The 22,801-nt window shown below is 34.5% G+C and overlaps 1 long non-coding RNA gene across 1 annotated transcript; it reads right to left on the reverse strand.

The window, feature by feature from the left end:
• Nucleotides 1–583: 583 nt before the first annotated feature.
• Nucleotides 584–4,249, reverse strand: LOC144250558 (uncharacterized). Its single transcript, XR_013342509.1, has 4 exons — nt 4,167–4,249; nt 2,077–2,127; nt 1,469–1,526; nt 584–717 (listed from the first exon to the last, which is right to left on the reverse strand). It is a non-coding gene; the product is annotated as an uncharacterized LOC144250558 (long non-coding RNA).
• Between the last annotated feature and the right edge of the window lie 18,552 nt (nt 4,250–22,801).

A 22,801-nucleotide genomic window follows, 5' to 3' on the forward strand; every position in this document is an offset into this window, starting at 1 on the left:
ACTTGTTCCTATGTTCACATACCAGTGAGATTTGAAACCCAGGTGTGTCTGATTGTCTGTGTTCACTATTTTTAACCCATTATGTCCCAGTGTTTCAATTCTGCAGTCAGAGTAATTATTTCAAAGTTTCCACAAGTAGCATACTTCTTGCTCACTTTAAGTTTTTAGGTGTTTCATATTTGAGATGGTGGTACACACAACATTAAGCTTATTTTCAACGTGTGAATTGTAGATATTTCAAACAATATTTGATTTAGTACACATACAGGTCCCTTCCAACAAACATATTCTGAAAACTAAGATGTGTCTCCATGTAATATCATTTATTGCATAGAGTGTACTGATAAGTAAAATACAAAACATTTCTGAATTTAGTCAATATTTTTGTTTCGCTCAACACACAGTAAAAGTAGAACCACTGAAATATGGGGAACTCCATGTGACATTTTACATTTAAATTTAGTTTTTCCAAAGAGGAGAACTTATTAAACCACACGTAGATAGACGCACACTTTTAAATATTTAACTTCTCTAAATATTAAGTAAACAAAAATACTTCCTGTTTAAAAATAGTTACCCAAATATGGTCACATTTTGGCATGTGACAATCTTGCTGAACTTTCCATGTGCTCCAGTATTAGAATGAGTCTTGGAACCAGGCCCCCAAATAACATTTGCATCTGTCAATGCAATGGCAGACACTGTGCTCAGATGTCACTAATGGAGAGAATATCCTGTCAGTCTTTACAATGATATTAACATGCAGATACTGAGAAGTAACAGAGAGACTAATATGACCACTAAAACACAATATTTAACCTACATTGGCCTCTATTGTTTCTGGTACCTTCCAATCTGTACTCTTTTTACCATAACTAAAACTTGAAACACTGCAACATATCATATTTAGGAATTTGTCATTGGTAGCATCCAGCCTGAATATAGTGAGTATATGTTGTCTTCTGTGGACACAATGGGTCTGAAGCCAATGAGAATTCTCAAAATGTTTTCTTTGCAACCGTAAAGAGCATTTTAATGACTTGAAATAGTTAATTTTGGTAGAACTTCTGAGCACTACAATAATGACTTCAGGCACTGGGGAGAGACAGGAACAATAAGTTTATTTTTTCTTTTATTTCAATAATTGTTTTGATTTTCTTTTTGACCTCTATCTGGCAGCTAATGAAGTGAGTGATTTGGGGTCTAAGCAAGCATTTCTACTAGACACGCTATTTAGATGATTAAAATAACTTTCTATCATTTTTTTGTGGAATTGTTGGGAGCTAAACTCTTTTTTCTGGGCCATTTTGAAAATGTTTATGAACACCTTGCTACCATCAGTTTGGTCTGTATTTGGAATAAACCTGCTGCTAGATTTAAAATCGGTGGCCAGCTGCTTATTGACTTCAAACCATTTTCCCACCAATATATACTTAGGAGTTTTACTGGTAGTTGTTAAAATACTTACGTGGGCTCCCAGGTGTCCTGCTCTCCTTTAGACTCTTTGTCCTCTTAATTCTGACCACCTGTCAAATCAAGATTACATGAGAATTGAAAATCCCAGGTGGGAATTCTTCTGGTTCTTTGGTTAAAATGGACTATCCATAGACATTGCTGGGGAGTCTTAGGAAGAGTGAGATTTCTCTAGTGCATGTTACTCTCAAAGCTTTAGAAATACAACAGAGTTTACAGTAGCTTAAAATTGGCTTATCATACATTTTAAAACACACACACCACACTCAATATCAGATATCTGACATAAGCAGCTGAATCAGAGTGTTTCAGTCTTCGTGACCACCTTTTTATTTTTTTATTTATTTTTTTTATTGGTCGTTCATAACATTACATAGTTCTTAATACATCATATTACACGGTTGATTCACGTGGATTATGAACTCCCGCTTTTACCCCGTATACAAATTGCTGTATCACATCAGTTTCCCTTCCATTGATTGACATATTGCCTTTCTAGTGTCTGATGTATTCTGCTGTCTGTGACCACCTTTTTATTAAGATGTGCTTCTCAAGACCTGTATGCACAGATATGATGGGTCTTATTCCTCCTCAAAGACAAACCTGATATGACTGTAGACCTTCTTTGCTGTCATTCACTTTCTAATCTTCTCCCTGTTAAGTGAAATCAACTGCTACATTATCTAAATTTAATCCTACATTTAATATATTTTTAGGACTGCTTTTATCTGAAAGCATAATTTCCATTTTTTAGTACATCACTTAAAATACACACATGAAGGATTCTTTTTAAATGTGAATGATTGATAGATAATGAAAGTCTGTTCACTATTTATCATCTGTATAACACCCATTTCAAGTGAGAGCAGTTAAACTTGTGCAAGGAAATTAGAAAAACATTCTTGTTTTGGTCCATGCTTGTTGGGTTTTAATTCTCAAAAAGGAAAAACATTTCAGATACAATGTATGTAGACTCCAGAATACACATCAATTGCATTTGCAAACATGGTACAGTTCAGTGAATATTACCAAAGTTCATGTAGTTTAAAGTAATTAGCTAATTTCACTGTGCAAACTGCATCAAGCATTTATTTTCTATAGAAAGATGAAGACTGATTCAGTGTTTTAAGGGAAAGTATAAGTCAAGCATTTAAAGCCCCATTTTATTTAGATAATAATTTAATTTCTAGTTCTTATAATTTAGTTTGAAATATGTTTAATTTATTAGAAAAATTCCTCAAGCAAAAATAAGCCCTGCTAATCATTTGAAAAGATCCTGAATTTTGTCAAATGGCAGCTCCCTGAATATAGGGCAGAAAAACAACCAGTAAAAGAAGTAAATCTGTGTTGCAATAGGTGATAGCTACATTTACAGAATCTTAGTAGCATCTCGGAAAGGGGAGGGAAAAGCAGAATATTTATGAGATCTTAGAAGCTTTTGAAGAGAATCTTGATTAAGACTGGGCAAGTTCATGAACTAATGGTTTGAGGTTGACATACCTAGCAAGACAAGTCTTTAAAAGTGAGTCATGTAGATTTGATCAGCCTACTTGAGCTATCTAATATAACTAGTTCTGTACTTTCAGGAAATTCCTGAAACAAACAATAATGTTATTTGCAGTTCCATCTCTCTGGGTAAGAGTTTCCTAAAATAATAAAGACATGTTAATTCAGACACTAAGCTGTGGGGGTTTATATGGTTTTGGATACAAGTTGAAAATAGACACTTCAACACCAACCAATTAACATACCATCATGCATATAATTTTTCTTTTTATTGTAAGCTACTATATGCAAGACTATATTTCTGAATTTTAGAATTAAAAAACCTAAAAATATCTGAATATGTTAACCAAGAATTTTTATTTTATAGTCTTTATAAAATTATGATCTATATTGGGGCTGGGGTTATAGCTCAATGGCAGAGCATTTGCCTAGCATGTGTGAATCCCTGGGTTCGATTCTTACCACCACATATAAATAAATAAAATAAAGGTGTATTGACAACTAAAAAAAAATATGATCTATACAACTAAAATAATTTTGAAAATATATCTAGTATCTCTAATCTAGAAAAATTTTAGGAAGGCTGGAGATACTAACTTCATTACTAGAGGCTGAATTAGTTTGTTCAGGTTGCTATAACAAGTATGCCATATATTGGGACATCTAAACAAAAATATTTCTCTCAGTTATAAAGGCTGAGTAGCCCCAGATCAAGGTGCTAGCAGATGTGGTGTCCAATGAGGGCCTGCTTCCTGGTTTTTAGACAGGGATCTTCTTCTACCCTCAATGATAGAAGAGGAAAGGGAAATCTCTAATGTTTTTAATAAGGCACCAATCTCATTCATGAGATGACCTAATCACCTCCCCAAATCACCCCTCCCAGTGTCATTACATTGAGAGTTAGGATTCCAACCTATGGATATTGGGGGGATACAAATATTCAGCCCATAACAGAAAAGGAAAAATCAACATTGTTTTACATATGCACAATTTTTAAATTATTATAAAATGAAGATATTCTAGTGGATATCCTCTATATGCAGCAAACAGAATTATATTGTAATTTAGTGTTCTTCATTTTATCTTCCTGAACAAGGGATGTATGTTTTATTGTTTGGTCCATAACCCATAACCAATATTTGCATAAGTATTTTTTTCTTTTTTAGGGGGGTGGAATAAAGTCTTACCTTCCCACTTGATTTGAACAAAACCCTATGAAGTATCCTCATGAAGGAGATAAGAGAATAACTTTTCAAGGAGACTGTTGGTGGATCCAGGAATAGAGAACTAGAAAGAGACAAAAAGTCTTGAATTCAGACCTTCCAAATTAGAATTCTTCTAACTGCAAGGAATACTAACCATTGTTTTTCCAGATTTCATTTGGTGTTGTGTTTTTCAGTAATTCAGAAAGCTCTGCCTAAGATAGGAGTGGAATTTTCATTTTATAATCAATTTTTGCCAGGAGGTAATTTAAATAGAATCTGAACTAGATAAAATGTGAAATAGACAAGAAAAATTCTCCACCACTCTCCCTCATCTGCCCCAGCACTTTCAAACACTTTTCTCCTTCCAAATTCCCTCCCATTATCATCCCATGGAAAACGTCCCCTAGAGGAAACTATCTGAAATTCATTGATATGAATTTTTAAAAGAGCAACAATGACCACTAAAAGTATTAAGTTCTGACCCCTCTCCCTTCCATTGGGATTTTTGCATTCCAAGTAATTAGGTAGAGGGATGTTATTTTAATTGTCAATAAGAACTTATGGATTTTTTTTTGGTTTTTATTTTTTAATTTAAGCTGAGAAGTCAATCAATTTCTAGCACTTCTGAAAAGGAAGCATATAATATATAAATGCTGAATTTTTATGGTAGTAGTTATCCCATTCTATCCATGGAAAAAAAATTTCTACCTCAGCAAATGAATAAGGAAAAAAATACGGTATATTCTATCACACTCTCAGATTCTGTGAAGTAGCAGCACAGCACGTAACAGCTAAAGGGACATTTTCCTCTCCTCTGCTTTTCACTGCATACCTGGATTTCCCTACATGTTTCATTGATTCATTCAAAAATTATTGAGCCCATACTGTGACCTATTTCTATGTCCTTGGGATTCTGTTATGAACAAAATAGACAATATCTCTACCCTCACATGTCTTATATTTTCTGCTTTCTCTAGGAATCAAATGCCCAAGAATAAGTCTACAATGCCAATGCCACCTTTAATAAATTAGAAAGTAGATTCAGATGTATATGCACCTTAAAAATATGAGATAGATAGATCATACTATGCCATTCAATTAACCAATAGTTATGAAGCATTACCTAGCATTCAAGATAGTGGTTCTCTTATTCAATAGAGAACACACAGGGTAAAATTAAATAAGTATAATTATTAGAAAAAGCCTTCCCTAGCTGCCCTAGTTAAAATTGTACTTTATTTGGTACATTTCCTCCTCTGTTCCTTCTTTATCTTTCTCCTTAGCACACACCACCATCTGTGTTTTCTATATATTACTCATGTTGATTGTTGGAGTCCCTCTTAGAAGTAAGCCAAACAGAGTAGGGAATACCTTATGAACCTGTTGTGTCTTAGCCCATAGGACTGCATTTATTGTAAGAAGATGCTTAATATGTAATTTCTTCCAAAACATGTAGACATTATGGTGGAATTATCATCTTAATGAATCTAGACTTTGCCCAGTAAACACTGAAGTAGCTGAAGAGATTTTGAGCAAGATCTGCATAGTAGGAAGATACTCCAGAGGCAGGATTCAGGAAAAAAAAGTGTCCCTAGCCTTATGATCATTAAGAGTTAAAAATCATCAAGGCAGTTGGGCAATAGTTTTGAATCTATGCTGATTTTGACCCTGTAGGGGAAAGAAAAAAAAAACTGTCTGTATATTATCTCATAAAAATACTGTACTTTGCATGAAGATAAAGAAGCTTTGTTCATAACATGAGTCAAAAAAAGAGTTAACCTGATGAACACAGTGATCATGTATTTTCCAAAGTGCCTGATAACCCTGGAGAGCAGCTCAAACACTAGGAGATTCTGGCTCAGTATGCTACAGAATTGGGTTAAGAGAACTATATAAGGCTTGAAAAAAAACAGAATCATAGAAATTAGAAATAAAAGGGACTGTTAGATCATATTGTCCATCCCCTGCCAAGGAAAATTGTTGCTGACAGTATATTATAGCTTTATTCTTTGCAGTAGAATTTTACAGGCTTCCCAGGAGAGGTTTCTGATCTGTCCAGAATAATGAATGGGGTGATTTTTTTTTCTTTTGGCATCTTACCACTAGAAAGCACAGATTTTTACTGACAACACTAGTTTGGGGAGCACATTGAAGTCCAGCATCCATTTCTATTAGCTTTGTGTGTTAGTAGATTATATATATATATATATATATATATATATATATATATATATATATAGCTATGACTGTAGGGAAGAGAAGCTTTGGGGAATTTTATCTTATTTAGTATATTATTTTTAATAAGATGCAATATATTTAACCTGATGAGCTGGATATTTAAAAGGGTGTCAGTAAAGTTAAAGAAACATTAAAATCTAAAAATTTTAAAACTTCTATCACTTGTGGGCCTTTTGGTTGGGATCAAGCATACAAAAACACCTTACACAGTTACTTCAATTATTTTTACTTGATGATCTCTATAAAATACCAAAACAACCATTAGCCAATTTAATTCATTAAGACATCTTGCTAGTTTTCCTTTAATTCATTTGATTGATGTTCATGCTAATCCTGTGTGACATAACACAGAATTTCTTAGTTTTATAGATGGATTAATGGGATCCTTGAAGGTTGGAGAGCATGCTGAGTTATTGGGAGTGTAAGAACTTGAACCCAGGGCTTCTGACTCTTCCTCTAGTTCTTTGTTTAACCCATTAACTCTGGTGAGAAATAATCTATGAGATCAAAATGTGGGAAAATAAATGTGTTATCATTACTATAATCACTTGTAATTTTTTTATTTCAGCAGTTGAACTCCTATCAGAAAATCAATTTTACATCCTTTCTCCTATGTTATTTTTCAACTTTTTAAAAAATGACAAATATCTACATTGCACAATTAAATCTAAAAATAGCAAAATGGTAAGCAAAACTTTGCCTTGTCACTCATAAGCTACTTTTATTTTTGGAGAAATGTTAGTCTCATGTTCTTTAATCTGGTTGTCTTTGGCAGATAAGTTAGTTATAAAATCTTGTATCTGGCTCTCCAAATGATAATTTGGATATTTTAACAATTTGTAGGATGATGACTTTTTCTCATAATTTTTTTTTAATTTTTGAATTATTTATTCATTGTAGTCTGGGAGTCTATGTCTACCATTTTATTTGAGGAAAATGATAATAGTTCAAAGATTTTAAAAAAAATTCAAACATCTAAGAGAAACAGGCAAGTTACAAAATATTTTATAAAATGGGCCAGATGTGTTCAAGGGCAAAGTAGAATTCTCATAAGCCAACTAAAGCAAATAAGGAAAATTACTTATACTAATTATTACAGGCCAGACACTCTTTTGTGCACATGACAGACATAACACATTTAGTTTCTAACACAACCTGAAGGAAGAGGTAGAATCATTATTCGCACTTTAAGTCAAGGAAATTGAGGCATAGAGAAGTTTAACTTGCCTGAGGAACACAGCTAAGTAGAGGTAGAACCAGGAAGTAAACTCATTGTCCACATTCTTAACCACTATATAATTATAACCACAGCTCAGCTCCTCATTCACAGGGACATTGAACCAAGGTGATCACCACTGATGTCTCAGGTTTGACAAGATCTGAAAAACAACAAGATTTTTATGCAAAATTTCTTAAAATTGAAATGTGAACAGCTGATTAAAAATATTTTAAAATACAATGTGATTCCAACAGGAAACATCTGCAGGCTGGATCTGACCATAACCCTGTAATTTATGAGCTCTGCTTTATACCTAAATATCCTGTGATGAAGACTTGCAGATTTCTTGGAAATTTCCTGGACAAGCCAATTTTAGTTTGCCACCTCTCTCATGAATTAGAATCTGACTTCTGACAGTGAGCACAGGCTAGGAAGATGCTGGTTGGTCAAATAGATTTGTAACATGCAGGGAGAGCACATCTCAGGAAACTCCCAGATGGGGAAAGAAGAAAATTTTGCCAACCCTGTTTACTTCTATGTAGAACTACTCAGAGTTCCATTCTCAAGCAAGGCACATTTTGGTGCTATTGTGAAAGGCCTCTTTATTTCAGATAAGCCCAAAACATTAGGAGTTACTCCAGATTTGAAGCAGACACTTGAAATCCAGGCCAAGACCAAATGCATACCTTATTTCACCCTCTCAGCCAGTTAACCAGACCATGATTTGAACAAGATGCCTAAATTCTGGATGGGTAGTGTCTTTGTCTCAGTTCAGTACTAGTTTTTTCCCCCCAAGTAAAAATTTGAGACTTCCAAGTCATTATGTTTTGATTACAAGAATATTGTCCTGATTCCCAAATGGATTTCCTTATATGATATGATACTCCAATCATCCAAAGATTCTCAGATCCTTCAAATCTACATTAAAAAACAAACACCCATAATAATACTAAACATAAATTAATTCATCCCTGACTCAAATCTGGGATTATATTTCATTTACATAAACCAGTCATTTGATCTTCACAAAGGTACTAAGAAAACAGGATTAGCCCAAATGTAAAAAACTACAGAAAAAAAGAACCAAGACCTAAATCTAGGTTTTCTGATATCAGATTCCATTGACTTACCTACTCACTATAGCAAGCTACTTCAAATAAGCAGCATTCCCCTAAATGGAAAGCATAAACATCCATGGACTTGAATCTGGCAGAAACTGATAATGAGTAGTTATTGATTGTAACTGAGTCTGCTAAATATTTTTCTTTGAATGCAAAGAATAGTAAATGCAATTAGAACAATTATATTTTAAGTAATAACACTTGTTATTGTGTCATGGTGAACTAAATAAGTGAGTTTTTAAAGTAATTTTCAGAGTAAAAACCCACTGAAATGTTTTACTAACCTGAGGATATACTGTAATCAAGTAATAATCAGACCTTTATCTCTTCTTTGATGTAGTGAAAATGGCAAATCTAACAGTGGTGTAGGTATATTTTGTGACACTTTTTGAAAGGCACTGTAATTTTTAAATTTAAATTTCCCTTATATAAGATAAAATTTAACTCACAAATTAATGACTTCTGTAGTCTTTCTTTTCTTTGTCCACTGCTTTAGTTTTCATAATAATATACGGAAAATCAAAGAGAGCTTTTCAGTTAACGTTACAGAAAAGAAACCTGAACCAGGTGCAGTGTTTAAAACCTGCAATCATAAATACTTGGGAGGCAGAGGCAGGAAATCACAAGTTCTGGACCATCCTGAGCAACTTAAAGAGATCCTCACTTGGCTTAAAGTAAAATATAATATGTTTTGAAGGTGTAGTTCAGTGGTAGAGTATTCGCTTAGCATGAGCCCTGAATTCAATGCCCAGTACTGAATATAAATAAATAAATATGTAAATAATTAAATAAATAAAAACTGAGAGAAAAAGAAATTAAGAAAAATACCTCATAACTTGTAGGTAGTTAGAGACAGAACTAGAAATAGAATCCATTTTATTTAGTATTTATGGCAGTACTGATTTCTACAGAACATACTGGTTACCAATTTTAATTATCTGATACCAAATGATATAGGGAAAGTTGAATATGAAGAGAAAGTCACACAGAGGGATCAGTGAATATTCTATATTTTTAAAATGCTGTTACTAATATTGTAAAGGTGATGAGAAAGTGCTTTACTTACAAAAATCAGGCAATGTTAATCTCTGTTATTAAGAATCTATACAATTTGATTTGCTAATTTAACAAATTTTGTTTCATTCATGATATTAAAGAACTTAGTTAAACTTATTTAGTTTAAATATCTGACATAAATAAATTCTTTATATACCTATGTCACTTATAACTCAGTACATAATAAAACCTGAGATTTGGTGTCAAAAGACCTCTTTTTGTATTCTACCTCCCCATGTGGATGACCTTGAGCAAATGTCCTTATTGGCAAATGAGGGCTAAGAAAAATGTCTTCATAAGGTTGTTCGTGGAAATTACAGTAGATAATGTATTATATCCAAGACCACTGCATAGTAAGATATACAAACAGAAAATAGGATGGCTTTATGCCAATCTTTTAGAGCAGTTAGGGACAAAAAAGCTATAACTACCTTTCCTGCTGCACATTCACAGTATTTTAAATATGTGAATTTTGGTATGGAAGCTATATTCCTGTTGTAATCAGAAAATAAACAAAGTTTATTGAGAATGGGATTGTCAGCAATGGGACAAATCGACATGGTCCACCACCATTAGAATGCAATGAGAGTATCTGGCATTACTTCTGTATTGTTTCAGCCCAACATGCATAATTTGAATTCAATCATGAGAAAACATCAGGCAAATCCAAACTGATGAACATTCTACAAAATGTCTGGCCTGTAACTTTAAAAAAGTCAAAGTCCTGGAAGTCAAGAAAAGACTAAAGAACTGTTTCAGACTGGAGGAGATTTAAGCAGACATGATAAATGAGCACAATGTGTGGTCATAGATTTGGGTCTTTTGCTGCAAAGAGCACCAAAATAAGCCAAATTTGTATGTTATTTATCAGTGTTCTTGTACCATGTTCAAATTTCCTATAAATTTGAAATTGTTTTAAAAGAAATTATTTTTAAAAATGAAATTATGCTTGTAAAGTACTTGGCATAGTGACTGACTTGCAGTAGGTGTTAAATAAATGACATTTCTCTTTCATTTCCATAGTACAGCAGACGACACTTTTAGTTACACATAACTACTAAATGTAAAGTCTGCTATTTTAATGATTTTTTTAATACAAAATAAAATAGAGAATAGCACAAAGACATCAAGAGCCTTATTAGATCATAAATTCCTAGACTTTAGTTTTATCCTCTGGGACTAAATTGAGGCCTTGCAAAAAGCAGATATCCAATAACTACTTATTAAATAAACAGCGATTTCTTACTTGAAAAAGTTAAAGGTAAAAAAGAAATTATCCTCTGTTGTCATTTGACATGACATTTGATGATTTACAAATAAGCTTCAGATTTCATTGTCAGAGAAAACTGATTCCAAGAACTAAAATATCTATGGTTAAGTATAAAATTTAACTTGAAGCTTTTCTTCAGAAAAATGAAAAACAGCAATTGTAATTACTTTTTTTTGCTGGTCTGGTGGAGAGCTTATTGAATAGTACCCAAATGTGTTCTTCTATAGGCAAATCTATTTTCTATTAACTATCTTCAAATATTTTTGAGCTAATGTCTACATTTAAATGAAAATACATACCTCCCTACCCGAGCCATTTCAGAGAAGATTTGGGTTTTCTTTTTTGTGCAATCTGACATGATTCAGCTGCTCTAAGAGAAACAGAATGAAATCAATCTCATTTCTTATATATTTTATCACCTGATTTCAGAGGTTCTCTGCTTTGATTACTTAAAAGATGGCATAGTTCTGTGATGCCGTCACTGACTGACATACAGATTTAAAGCCTCAGATAAGAATATATGCCTATCAGATAAAAAGACCTGGGCTCTACTAAACGGTTCTAGTAATTTTCCAGCTGTAGGTGAGGCTTGCAGAGCCTGCAAAGAGCAATTTGCATCTAAACCCTGACCTTTAGGAGAACTGCTGTCTCTAATTTCCCTTCTACCTTTACCTGGAAAGCAGGACTCAGAGATTCCTCTCTGAAAACTTCTCTTAGTCTTTCTCACATTTATTTTGTGTGATTGCTGATTCGAGCTCAGTGATTCCATTCTTGATCAAGCACATGTTCTGGCTGAGAAAAGGAATATGGAATTGCTTTTTTTTTTTGTTTTCCTAATGCCTAAATCAGTCCCCTGTGATTAATGTGATAAATGTTATTCAAGCCCTTAACAAAAATAGAACATGTCTACCTAAGGATTTAAATCACTCCAAAACCAGAAAGTGACCTTGAGTTTTTATCCTTCTTCTGTAGAAGGCAATGATTCTCATACGTAAAAAGAAAAGTGAAAATCAGTTATTCAAAGAACCTATTTGAAGATCACAGAGGGGCTTGATCCACTTTCCCCCCACTAGAATTCGATCCTGGTGCCAAAGGTTGTAAATATCATGTTTCTCTGCTAATAAAGCAAAATCAAAACATCTAAGAGCAATTGGGAAAGCCATCTAATTCTTATCTTAAGCAGAACTCATAAAGAAAGAGGAAAAAAATGAATTTAATTTGTACATGAGTGGAGACTACAGCCAAGGACAGTTTTCCATCTACAGTGTGTTACAAAACAGTTTTGTGAAAATCCCAATGATCTAATTAAAACTCTTTTATGACCCCATGATAGTTTTTCTAAGGTCAATATGATCATTTTGGAAGCATACAGGAAACCTATACACAGTACAATTTCAAACACTAAACTGAAAGAATAAGGAAAAGATGAAATAGTTAAGGCAAAATTACTTTTTCTCAATGAATTATTTTCCTTCTCTTGCATATAGCAAAAGTGTACTTTTGAACCCAATTGTAAAGGACTCCAAAGGGTATACAGTATATCTCAGCAAGTAGGTGGTTATCGTGTGGGAAGGCGAAAAGCCAGAATGCAAATTTTAAATTAGTATTAGAATAAGCACCTACAATGGCTTTGATTATCCAGTCAGCTATGAATAGAATATTACTTGTTGGCTTTTATCAGTATGTTATTTTGTTGCTGCATTAAATTATTCATATTGTATAGTAATAAACCTACAGCCTTTGATATTCCAGCGCATCTTTTTTGTCTTCTGAAGACAGGGACTTGAAGCACAGCCTATTGATAAAAGAGAAAGGAACAAAATGATCAGTTCACACCTCAGCAAACCTCCTAACCAGAGCCTAATAGCAATTTATTATGTATCTTTAAAATGCAATTACAGTGCCTGAAATTTTTCAAAGAAATGCTTCACTAAAGTGAGACAAACCATGACTTGGCTGAGATTGTGTTTAACCTCATGAATAATAGCACATAAACATGCACAGTGCACACTCACGCTAACCACCTAGTTTTCTTGCTCCATAGTGGAAAAGCATGGAATAGAACACACTGAGAAAAGTAATTCAACACCTGTGTCACACTGGTAGCCTTTAATGGCTCTGCTCCCTCTTTTTGCATGAAGCAATCAGTAATAGGGTGGCTCTTCTTAAGGCTGACCACGAATCTAACAGGCAGTCACAAACAGCTAAATGGCACCTGGTTTTGCAAATGGTTCTGGCAAGCACAAAGCACCAGGTGATTTTTGTGTAGTTGTCTTATGGAAGCGATTACTGGTCATGAAATGCCCATTCCTATCATAATTGTGCATTGAAAGAGGTTGGTGTATTCAAATAAAAAGACCTATAGGCAGTTAAAAGGGCACTCCGGGCAGTGCTTGGAGATAGAATCGTGATAGCAAAGCATAAAGTGCCCGGCTGAGCAGCAGAGAAGAGGGAAAAGGCAGGTTGAGGCCAATTTATGGAAGGTTTTAGATTCTGTCCTCAAGATTTTGCAGTTTATTATACTGGCAGGAGAAAATATCAAATCTGCAGTGTAAAATATTGCAAGCACCTAGATCCTAATACATAGGAATGTTTTAAATGTCACGATCTCTTGTGTCTGTGGATTGCCTGCCCAACAGCTCACCTTGTGATCTAGCAATTCTCCTCACCTGCAACTCTTTCCTCTTCTGCACCCATTTTCCTCAACTTTCCCTGAAGAGTTCCAAATTAACCCCTCTGCAATGCTTTTCCTTACAATCACATTCAAAAGTCCTTAAGATACTTAATAACCATTTTAAATTGATTTTCAAAGGATGATTTTTCACCTTTAAATAGTTCTGAAATCCAGATGCACCTTAGGAAGGATCATTTCTTAAAATGGCTGCCCATCAGGCAGCAGTTGTAAGGTGATGGTGTCTTCTGGGCAGGTGATATGTAGTCACAACTGTCACTGATCTCATTTCTTTCAGTTGAGTCACGTGCCTAGTTAATGCTAACCAAGTTAAGGTTAATTGCCATTTTAAATGCTTTCAAAGGACTACACTGTGCTTCACTACTGAAGCAGGAGTGATTGTGTATGCAGAAGGCATAGAAACAGAGCAGAGGGTCATGAATTTTCTATTAGTGGAACAAACAAGTATTTCAAAGTAACAAGTACTTTATGGGACCCAAGAAAGAGAAGTACCCACAAGGAGATGAAGCTGAGTTGTTTATTATTGAGATGTTTGCAAAAGGATTGCTATCATGTGCCAAGCCATGCAACTGATGTCCAGAGCACAGCCAAATCCCTGAGAATAGATGAAAGAAATTGCAAAGCAAGAAGAAGCTCATAGGACGTTCTCCTGCTTGTGCAGGACTCACAAGAAGGTAGGCTGCTACTTTTAAGTTGGATTTTTTTTTCATTTCCCTCGTAGTGGCACAATCATATATTCTTAATACTAAAAAAAATCATACAATTAATTATAAATTTGATGAGGTGAGAGTTTCTTGCTGCCTGGGTAGCATTTTACCTTTAATTTTTTCTTTGTTTTCATATTCTTCCTAATGAATTTGTCACAACCACAACCAAATTAGAGGTGATCTGAAGCCAGCGTTTCTTGGTATTAGTAGTTAGCACTCTGCCATTTGCTTGGTGCCTTCACAGAGTGTAAAGTTTTCACAAGTTAGAATAGTAATAGAAACCGTTGATTTCTGGCTGTGCATTTTGAACAGAGAGGTTGAAAGACACTTGATAAGATACCCTGAACTCAGATCATTTGTATTTACCAGTGTGCTCCCAGAGAAAAAACAACTTTGAGATAAACCTAAGGTCACATATAAGCTCAACTACTAATTAAGTGTATAAATGTCATAACTTGGCCAAGTCACTTAACCTTTTTAAACCAGGCTTTCCAACTACAAAATGAATATAATGATTCAATTTGCAATCATGTTTCAATGATAAAAAGTGTTTAGTCACAATATATGCTCAACAAATGTGAATTTCTTTCCTCCTCCATCTCTCATTTAACCTAGAATCTCAGGTAGCTGCTTATTCCCTGGAAAACATGTGATCTGCAACAAAATTTTCAAATCTGGCCTCTGATAAGAATTCTCCACAAAGTTTTCATTTATCTGTTTGTTTAATAGAGATACAAGTTTCCGACTTTGGAAGCTACAATTTATAGTGTAGAGTGGTAGCCAGGAATCTGTATTTTTAAATAGCTCCCTGATCAGGTGATTAGGATATACTCTTGGACTTGGGCATGGCTGTGCTAGTTAATTCTAGTGATTACTATCATTCACTCTAATTTAAAGGTTATGTTGATGTGTGTAATCTATTTGAGGGAATAGAAGAGTTAAGAAGACAATGCAAAAAAAATCATTAAAAACTGTCACTTGTATGATACTTTCTAGACAAGTTTCTTGAGGCTAGAGAAATCATGATTTTAGTATCTTGTTTTCCCTTCAGAGTCTTATGGTACTTAGCAATCATTTTTTGAAGTTGCATGCTAAAATGCATTCTCTTGATTCACACTAAAATTAATGGTTACAGCTTAGTCTTTAAATATTTAAGATAAAATCTGCTCAAACAAATTCTGATCCTATCCTTCATATAAATTCTAGCTACTATATAGACTGTTATTATCTCTCCCAAACACCGTGGGAGTGCTATAATCATTAATGTGGACACAGACAGTTTATATTACTCAAATGGACACAGGGACGAGGGTTAATAAAGAAAATGGTGCAGTAATCATTTAAAACAGTTTTTTGACTTTGAATTTCCAGAATATCATCATCACTAAATGCATCTTGATGCTAAAACATCCTCATACAGACATAACAGCTTAAAGTATTAATAGACAATAGTTTTAAAGTCCCCTAACTCAATTAACCATAAGCATTCAGAAATACATAACCAAAAAAAGGGAGGGGGGCATCAAGTGCTTGATTGGTGCCAAACAACACCCAACAAGATTTATGCATGCAAATGTAGAAGGTAGGAACTATTTATATCTCACCAAAACAAAATGGAACCAACAAAGATGAAATCAAAATACAAAATTTACAAAACTTAGGCTTAAAATGCTAACTGCTTGCAGGAGATGTGGACAGTAAGTAGCATTGATGGGGGACAATCTACTAGATCTGCCTCTAGCCCAGGGAATTATCCATCATTGATGGGACTATCTCCCCACCAAAGGAAATGTTGCATGCTGCACAGAATGTCAGGCTTTAAATATAAAAAGTGGAAGACTGTGTCAGACATACAGGCAAGGCCCTGATGCTCCCCAAATCCTCCCATACCTACTCATAGTATAAAAGGAGCTCTCCTGATATTAGGCTCTTCGTGGCACCTTCAATTTCATTGAATTTGTTTAATTTTTCAAATAGTTTCCTACTTGGTTTTCAAATATTGTCTCACCTTTTCAAACCATCTTTAATGTTGTTACCAATATGCCCTTTGAAAAAATTGCACTATGTTCAATAGAAGTGGTAGAAGAGGGCATTCTTGTCTTGTTCCAGTTTTTAGACTGAGTACTTTCAATTTTTCTCCATTTAGAATGATACTGGCCTTGGGTTTAGCATTTATAACTATTACAATGTTAAGGTTTCTGCATACTATCCCTAGTTTATCTAGCGTGAAAATTAAGAAAATTAAAGGGTGTTTTATTTTGTCAAATGTTTTTTCTGCTTCTACTGAGATAATCATATGATTCTTTAAGTCTGTTGATGTGATGAATTATATTTATTGATTCCTAAGTGTTGAATCAATCTTGCATTCCCGGGATGAACCCCAATAGATCATGGTGTACTGTCTTTTTATTATGTTTTTGTATGTGGTTTGCTAAAACTTTATTAGGAACTTTTGAATCTGTGTTCATGAGGGGTATTGATCTCAAGTTTGTCTATTTTTTTTTCCTTGATGATTATTTGTCTGATTTTAGTGTAAGGGTGATATAAGCTTCATAGAATGAGTTTGGAAGGGATTCCTCCTTTTCTATTTTATGGGATAATTTGAGAAGTATCCGTGTTAGTTCTTTGAAGGTCTGGTACAACTTGGCTGAGAATCCATCTGGTCCTGGGCTTTTCATTATTGGTAAGCTCTTCGTGGCACCTTCAATTTCATTGAATTTGTTTAATTTTTCTATGTCCTCCTGATTCAATTTGGATATGTCATCTGTCTCTAGCAATTTGTCAATGTCTTCAAAATTTTTTGTTTTATTAGAGTATAATGTTTCAAAACATTTTCTGACTATCATCTTTATTCCAGTAGTGTCTATTGTGATATTTCCTATTTCCTTACAAATTTTAGTAACTTGTATTTTCTCTCTCTTTTTCTTCCTTAGCTTGGCCAAATGTTTATCAATTTATTTTATTTTTTTTCAGGGAATTAACTTTTGGTTTTGTCAACTTGATTTGGATTTCTTTTTGTTTCAACTTCATTGATTTCAGCTCTGATTTTAAATATTTCCTTTTTCTACTGCTTTTGGTGATGGTTTGTTCTTTTTTCTAGGGCTTTGAGACATATGGTTATTTATGTGATGACTTTCTATTCCTTTTAATGAATGAGCTCAATGAAATGAACTTTCCCCTTAGAATTGCCTTCATAGTGTCTCAGAGATTTGGATACAATATATCACTCATTTAACTCTAAGCATCTGTTCTCCATTGTCAACTTTATTTTCAAAATTATATATTTTGACTTCACTTGCCTGAAACTTTAGTCTTCCAAGTGACCTAACCTATCGGTGGCGCTTCCCATTGATTTTTTAATTTGGTTTATTGATTCTTTCATTTCAAGGATTTCTGCTTGATTTGTTTTCAAAACCTCTTTTTATTGTCATGAAATTCACTTCCTGTATTTTCTGATTTCACTCCTATATCATTCTTTACTTTACAGATCAGTTTAGCTATGTACATTCTAAACTTCTTCTCTGACATTTGTTTCATTGTGGTGTCAAGGAATTCTGTTATTTAATTATGTTGGTTTACTTGGGGATAATTGTTTCCTTGCTTTTTCATGTTGTGTGTCTATTCATCTAACAGTAAGGATTTGAGGCAGTAGAGTTTCTATTTTCTAAACTTATAGTATCCCTGAAGATTTCTAGTACCTCACCATTTATGGGGGAGACAAATAAAAACAGCAACCAATGCAAATAATATACAGCATTAAACCAAATATTTCCTGCTATGCCATCTACAACATTGTCACAATAACAGAAATGATATGATCAGTTATTGCATACAATAAAAACAAGAAGTTTGCAAAAGGGGTTTATAATTTTGAATGGTGTACAGGAGAGAACAGAAGTGATTTAGTATGTGATGATTATGAGGAAGGAGGAGAGAAGATAGAAATAAAAAAAAATTAAAGTAAGAGTGAAAGAGAGAACAATAAAGATTGGCTGCTTGCAGAAGACAAGACAGGAAGAAAATCAAGGGAAAACAGATAAGTTAGAGAAAAAAGATAAAGTTTAATTTTAGAAATTAAAAATAAAAGGACAAAGCAAAACTGAAATATACCAATCAAATATCCTAGTCCTCAAAAAACTGATCCATGAAAAAAAAAACAGTTTTTAAAATGCTATAAATGAGGGGAAAAACATGAATACGTATAAATCTCTTTGAACTATTAAGATCACAATGGAGCAGAGAAAAAAGATCTTGATGGAAAGTTAAAGAATTGTTTCCCTTGGAGTTCAAAAGATTCTCAGTTTCCCTTCTAAGCAGTGTTAGGTGAGGTTGTTTAGGGTATGATGCTTTCTCCACCCTCATGATGGGGTTGCTGGTATAAGAGAAGTAATCATGTAGGTGAAATTCCTGGGGGTAGGGTTTAGGCTTAGGTAGGCTCCAGATTCTTTGCTGAATGCCAGTTGGCCTGGAGATTTTAAATCATCACATCGCCAGAGCCCAGCAATTGTCACTTCATACTGAAAGACTGCACCCAGGGATCTCCCCTGGGTTCCACTTCGGTGGTGGAAGACACAATATTTAGTCCACTACATCACCTGTGGACCGAATGTTTCCTGGTCTCGGGTTTTGTCTCCAAACTCAGTCTGTCATGTCCACAAATTTTTGAATTTCTGGCCAGGCTCATCTCTCCCATCCAGTCCTACAAGCAGCAGGATTGGAGGGGAGGGAAGAGCCAGGTGAGTTTCCACAACCAGTTGGCCCCTGTGTAAACTGTAAACCTCTCTCCATGTTTAATTGTCCCCTGGTCACTTAGGCACACTGTATGTTGCAGTGTGGGTTTGCCAGAAATAAGCTCCCTCAGCTGCCAGCCCCTGAGACATGGCTGCAAAATGGTTCCTTTCTTTGTCCTCTGCACACTGTTGGCAAAGATGCAGTTTCTTTTTGTTCAAGGATATTGTACAGTGCACCTTTCAATTTAGTTGGGCAGTGTCCTTGATCTCTGAACTCTCTGTACCCAGACACGCCTCAGTCCTCCTAAAAATGTGAGTTCCTTTAATTCCCTTATCCCTAGACCATGCTTGCAGAGGGTTCACACTAGTTAAAGCAGCTGCGGTGCTGGGGATTTCTTCCTTATTTTATTATATCCAACCTCGTCATTCTTCAATTTGCTTTGAGTGTCTAGTATTAAATTCCAGCAGTCTCCCCCCCTTTTTTGTAGTCTTTCACCCACTTTGCTGATAAACTGCTTAGTTTCTTGGTTTCATGCCACAGAACAGAGAGGAAAGTGACCTTCTCTATTCTGCCATCTTAAAACACCTTTCTTTCTTTCTTTCTTTCTTTCTTTCTTTCTTTCTTTCTTTCTTTCTTTCTTTCTTTCTTTCTTTCTTTCTTTCTTTCCTTTTCTTTCTTTCTTTCTTTCTTTCTTTCTTTCTTTCTTTCTTTCTTTCTTTCTTTCCTTTTCTTTCTTCTTTCTTTCTCTCTCTCTCTCTCTCTCTCTCTCTCTCTCTTCTTTCTTTCTTTCTTTTTTTCTTTCTTCCTTTCTTTCAAGGAAGGAATATACGCACCAAACCAAGGGAGAAGAAAGGAACCTCATATAAACTTAACCATATGAAGCTTTAGAGAGAGTCTCTACAAAGGGCTGCTAGACAAACAAATTATGCCTTCCAAATCTTTGGGATTTCCATTTCCAATTGTGTTCTATTAAGCAGCCCAAACCAGGGAAGAAATGGATGCATTACAGTAAAATCATATTTTAAAGATAATGGAAAGTTGTAGAAGGAACAAGGACTAGAGGGAATAAAATTTGAAGAGAAAAGATTCATTACTAGGTGAGCTGAGAAATGATAGTTTGTTTCTTTTTTAAAAATTTGTTTTAATTAGTTACACATGACATTACAATGACCTTGACATATCATACATTTGAATCAGATGGAATATAATATCTCATTTTTCTGAGATTTCAGGTTACAGAATCATGTTGGTCATGCATTCACATATATACACACAGTAATAATAATAATGTCTTTCTTAAGTGCATTATAGACTCAAGGTGTGTGTCAAGGATAGAGGCTGGCTTAGGCAAACAGATCAAGGAAAAGTCCCATGGATTGGTACAATGCAAAGGAATTCAAAGCACCTGCAAATAGTCAGATTTCCCAATGAAACATTTACTATGACCTGGGGTAGAAGAAATCTGCAGTTTTGAAGTGATTAGAAAACAAGATCCCTCTAGAGGTGGCCTGACACGAACATACCACACACACTCCATTTCAAGACTAAAATAATTTGGTGCTGTGTGTAACAGACTAAAGATAACTTCAAACATCTGAAGGCATATCTTAATCTCCTGTAGTCTTTCAGGAACCAGTGATGAGGGATCTGCCAGACTAGGAAGCCACAACTGGGGAATGAAAACAAAGCAGATATAGACTAAGCTTAACAAAATCATCAACTCAGCCCCAACCAGATCCTCTTCTTGGGATTGCAGTTTCTAAGTTCTATTTGCCTAAAAAAGAAAAGCATAAGTCTTGTGTGCAGGTAAGTCCAGCATTGTCTGGATCAATCATAAAGATGAAAAATAAATAGATAAATGCAGACCCACAGATTATCTAGATACTTGAGTTAGCAGGCAACATACAATGTGAAATGAAACTGTTCAAAAGATGGACAAGCTGGATGAAATGATCAGAATGTCAAAAGATAATTGGAAAAGATATTTATCCTTGATGAGAAACCTATTACGTACAATGAGATCTCTGATACTTAATAACTAAATGGTGAGATACTGAAGAGATTACAAATGGGAAGGGAACCAAAGTCTACTGAACACCCAAAATGTGCTAGATATCTGATAAGTACTACATATATTTTATCTCTTAATTCTTTGATGAAGTAGCAATGGTTATTCTTACTTTATAGACCAGAATTTCATATGCAGTGTTATGTATAACAAAGTAAGGCAACAAACAAATCCTGTTTGCTCATTTCTGTGCACACACAGCCTCCTACCAAGGACCAAAGTTGTAAATGAATATATACCACTGAAGACTCATTACATCCTGAGTTTGCAATATCCATATCCCTAAGAGCTTCTGGGTTCACATAACTGAACAGAATATTTCTTACCCAGAGACTTTGGCATGCCCTCTAAGGGAACAAGAGTGTTAATCAGGAGTGAGACATAACTAATTTTATTTCATGTTTTTTTTATTTTTTATGCCTTCAAAATGAGTTGTATCATGAAGTATAAAATTAGACTCATGATTAGAAACACTTCAGGAGCTGAAAACTTGTAAATCTTATTTTTAAAGACTTCCCGTGCAGTACCAGCTCTGTTATTGATGGTGGGTTTTGTACACATGCTTGATCTTTGAGTTACTAAAAAATACCACTAGAAACTGCATTCCTAGGAACAATGGAATCCCTGGTGAAGTGTTTCCTCCCAGAAGAATAGTCAAATGTCAAACAGACAAAAGTAGGAAAAATTATATCTCCAGACAGCTGCATTGGCAGTGAGACTTCAGAATGCACTATTTCACACTGTACACAAAGTCTGCTATCCATCAAATATTCTACAAAAATACCACCTTGGTAAAGGAAAAAGATCTTTGTTATTCACTGATCTTTCCGATCTAACAAACTAATAATTTAAAAAACTGCCCATTTTGAACACCTGGAACAGGCATTTTACATACGTATCTCCTACTTAATGCTGTCACTAGTTCTATTTTAGAGTTGACAAACAAGTTTATAAACAAAATAAAAAATTTCCTCCAACACTCATCCATTAAGCAGAAAAATCTGGGTTTAAGTCCAATTCTATCAGAGGCCCAAATTCTTTTTTCCTAACAATGGTTGGCTGTCTTGACCATTATAGCTCATTGTGATAATGCCTTGTTTGTCTACCTCTTTCTGTAAGTGCTGGAATGCTTTACAAAAGCATGCAACTGATTTCTCTCTATGCCCAAGACTTTAGTATATTACTACTAAAAGGCAGCTAGATGCATACATTGCATTGAAATGAACCTGTGTCTTAAGACTCTCAATGCAAAAGCAAATAGATTTACCTCCTAACCTTGTCTTTGATTCTGTGGGTTTGTGTCTGCATATATAATTCTTTTTCAATCTAGAAATTATTTCTTTGGAATATCTTCTCCACATCCCCTATTACATCTATGGTTCCATACTCCTATATGTAAAATGACATACATCCCAAACAATCTACTTGTCTACAGAAGAGATACATTTGTTTCATGCAAAATGCACAGAATATTGAGAAGGAAATATAAACTGTCACCTTTTCTGTAACCCCAAA

The sequence above is a fragment of the Urocitellus parryii genome, chromosome 16 (genome assembly GCF_045843805.1).
Source record: "Urocitellus parryii isolate mUroPar1 chromosome 16, mUroPar1.hap1, whole genome shotgun sequence".
NCBI lineage: Eukaryota > Metazoa > Chordata > Mammalia > Rodentia > Sciuridae > Urocitellus > Urocitellus parryii.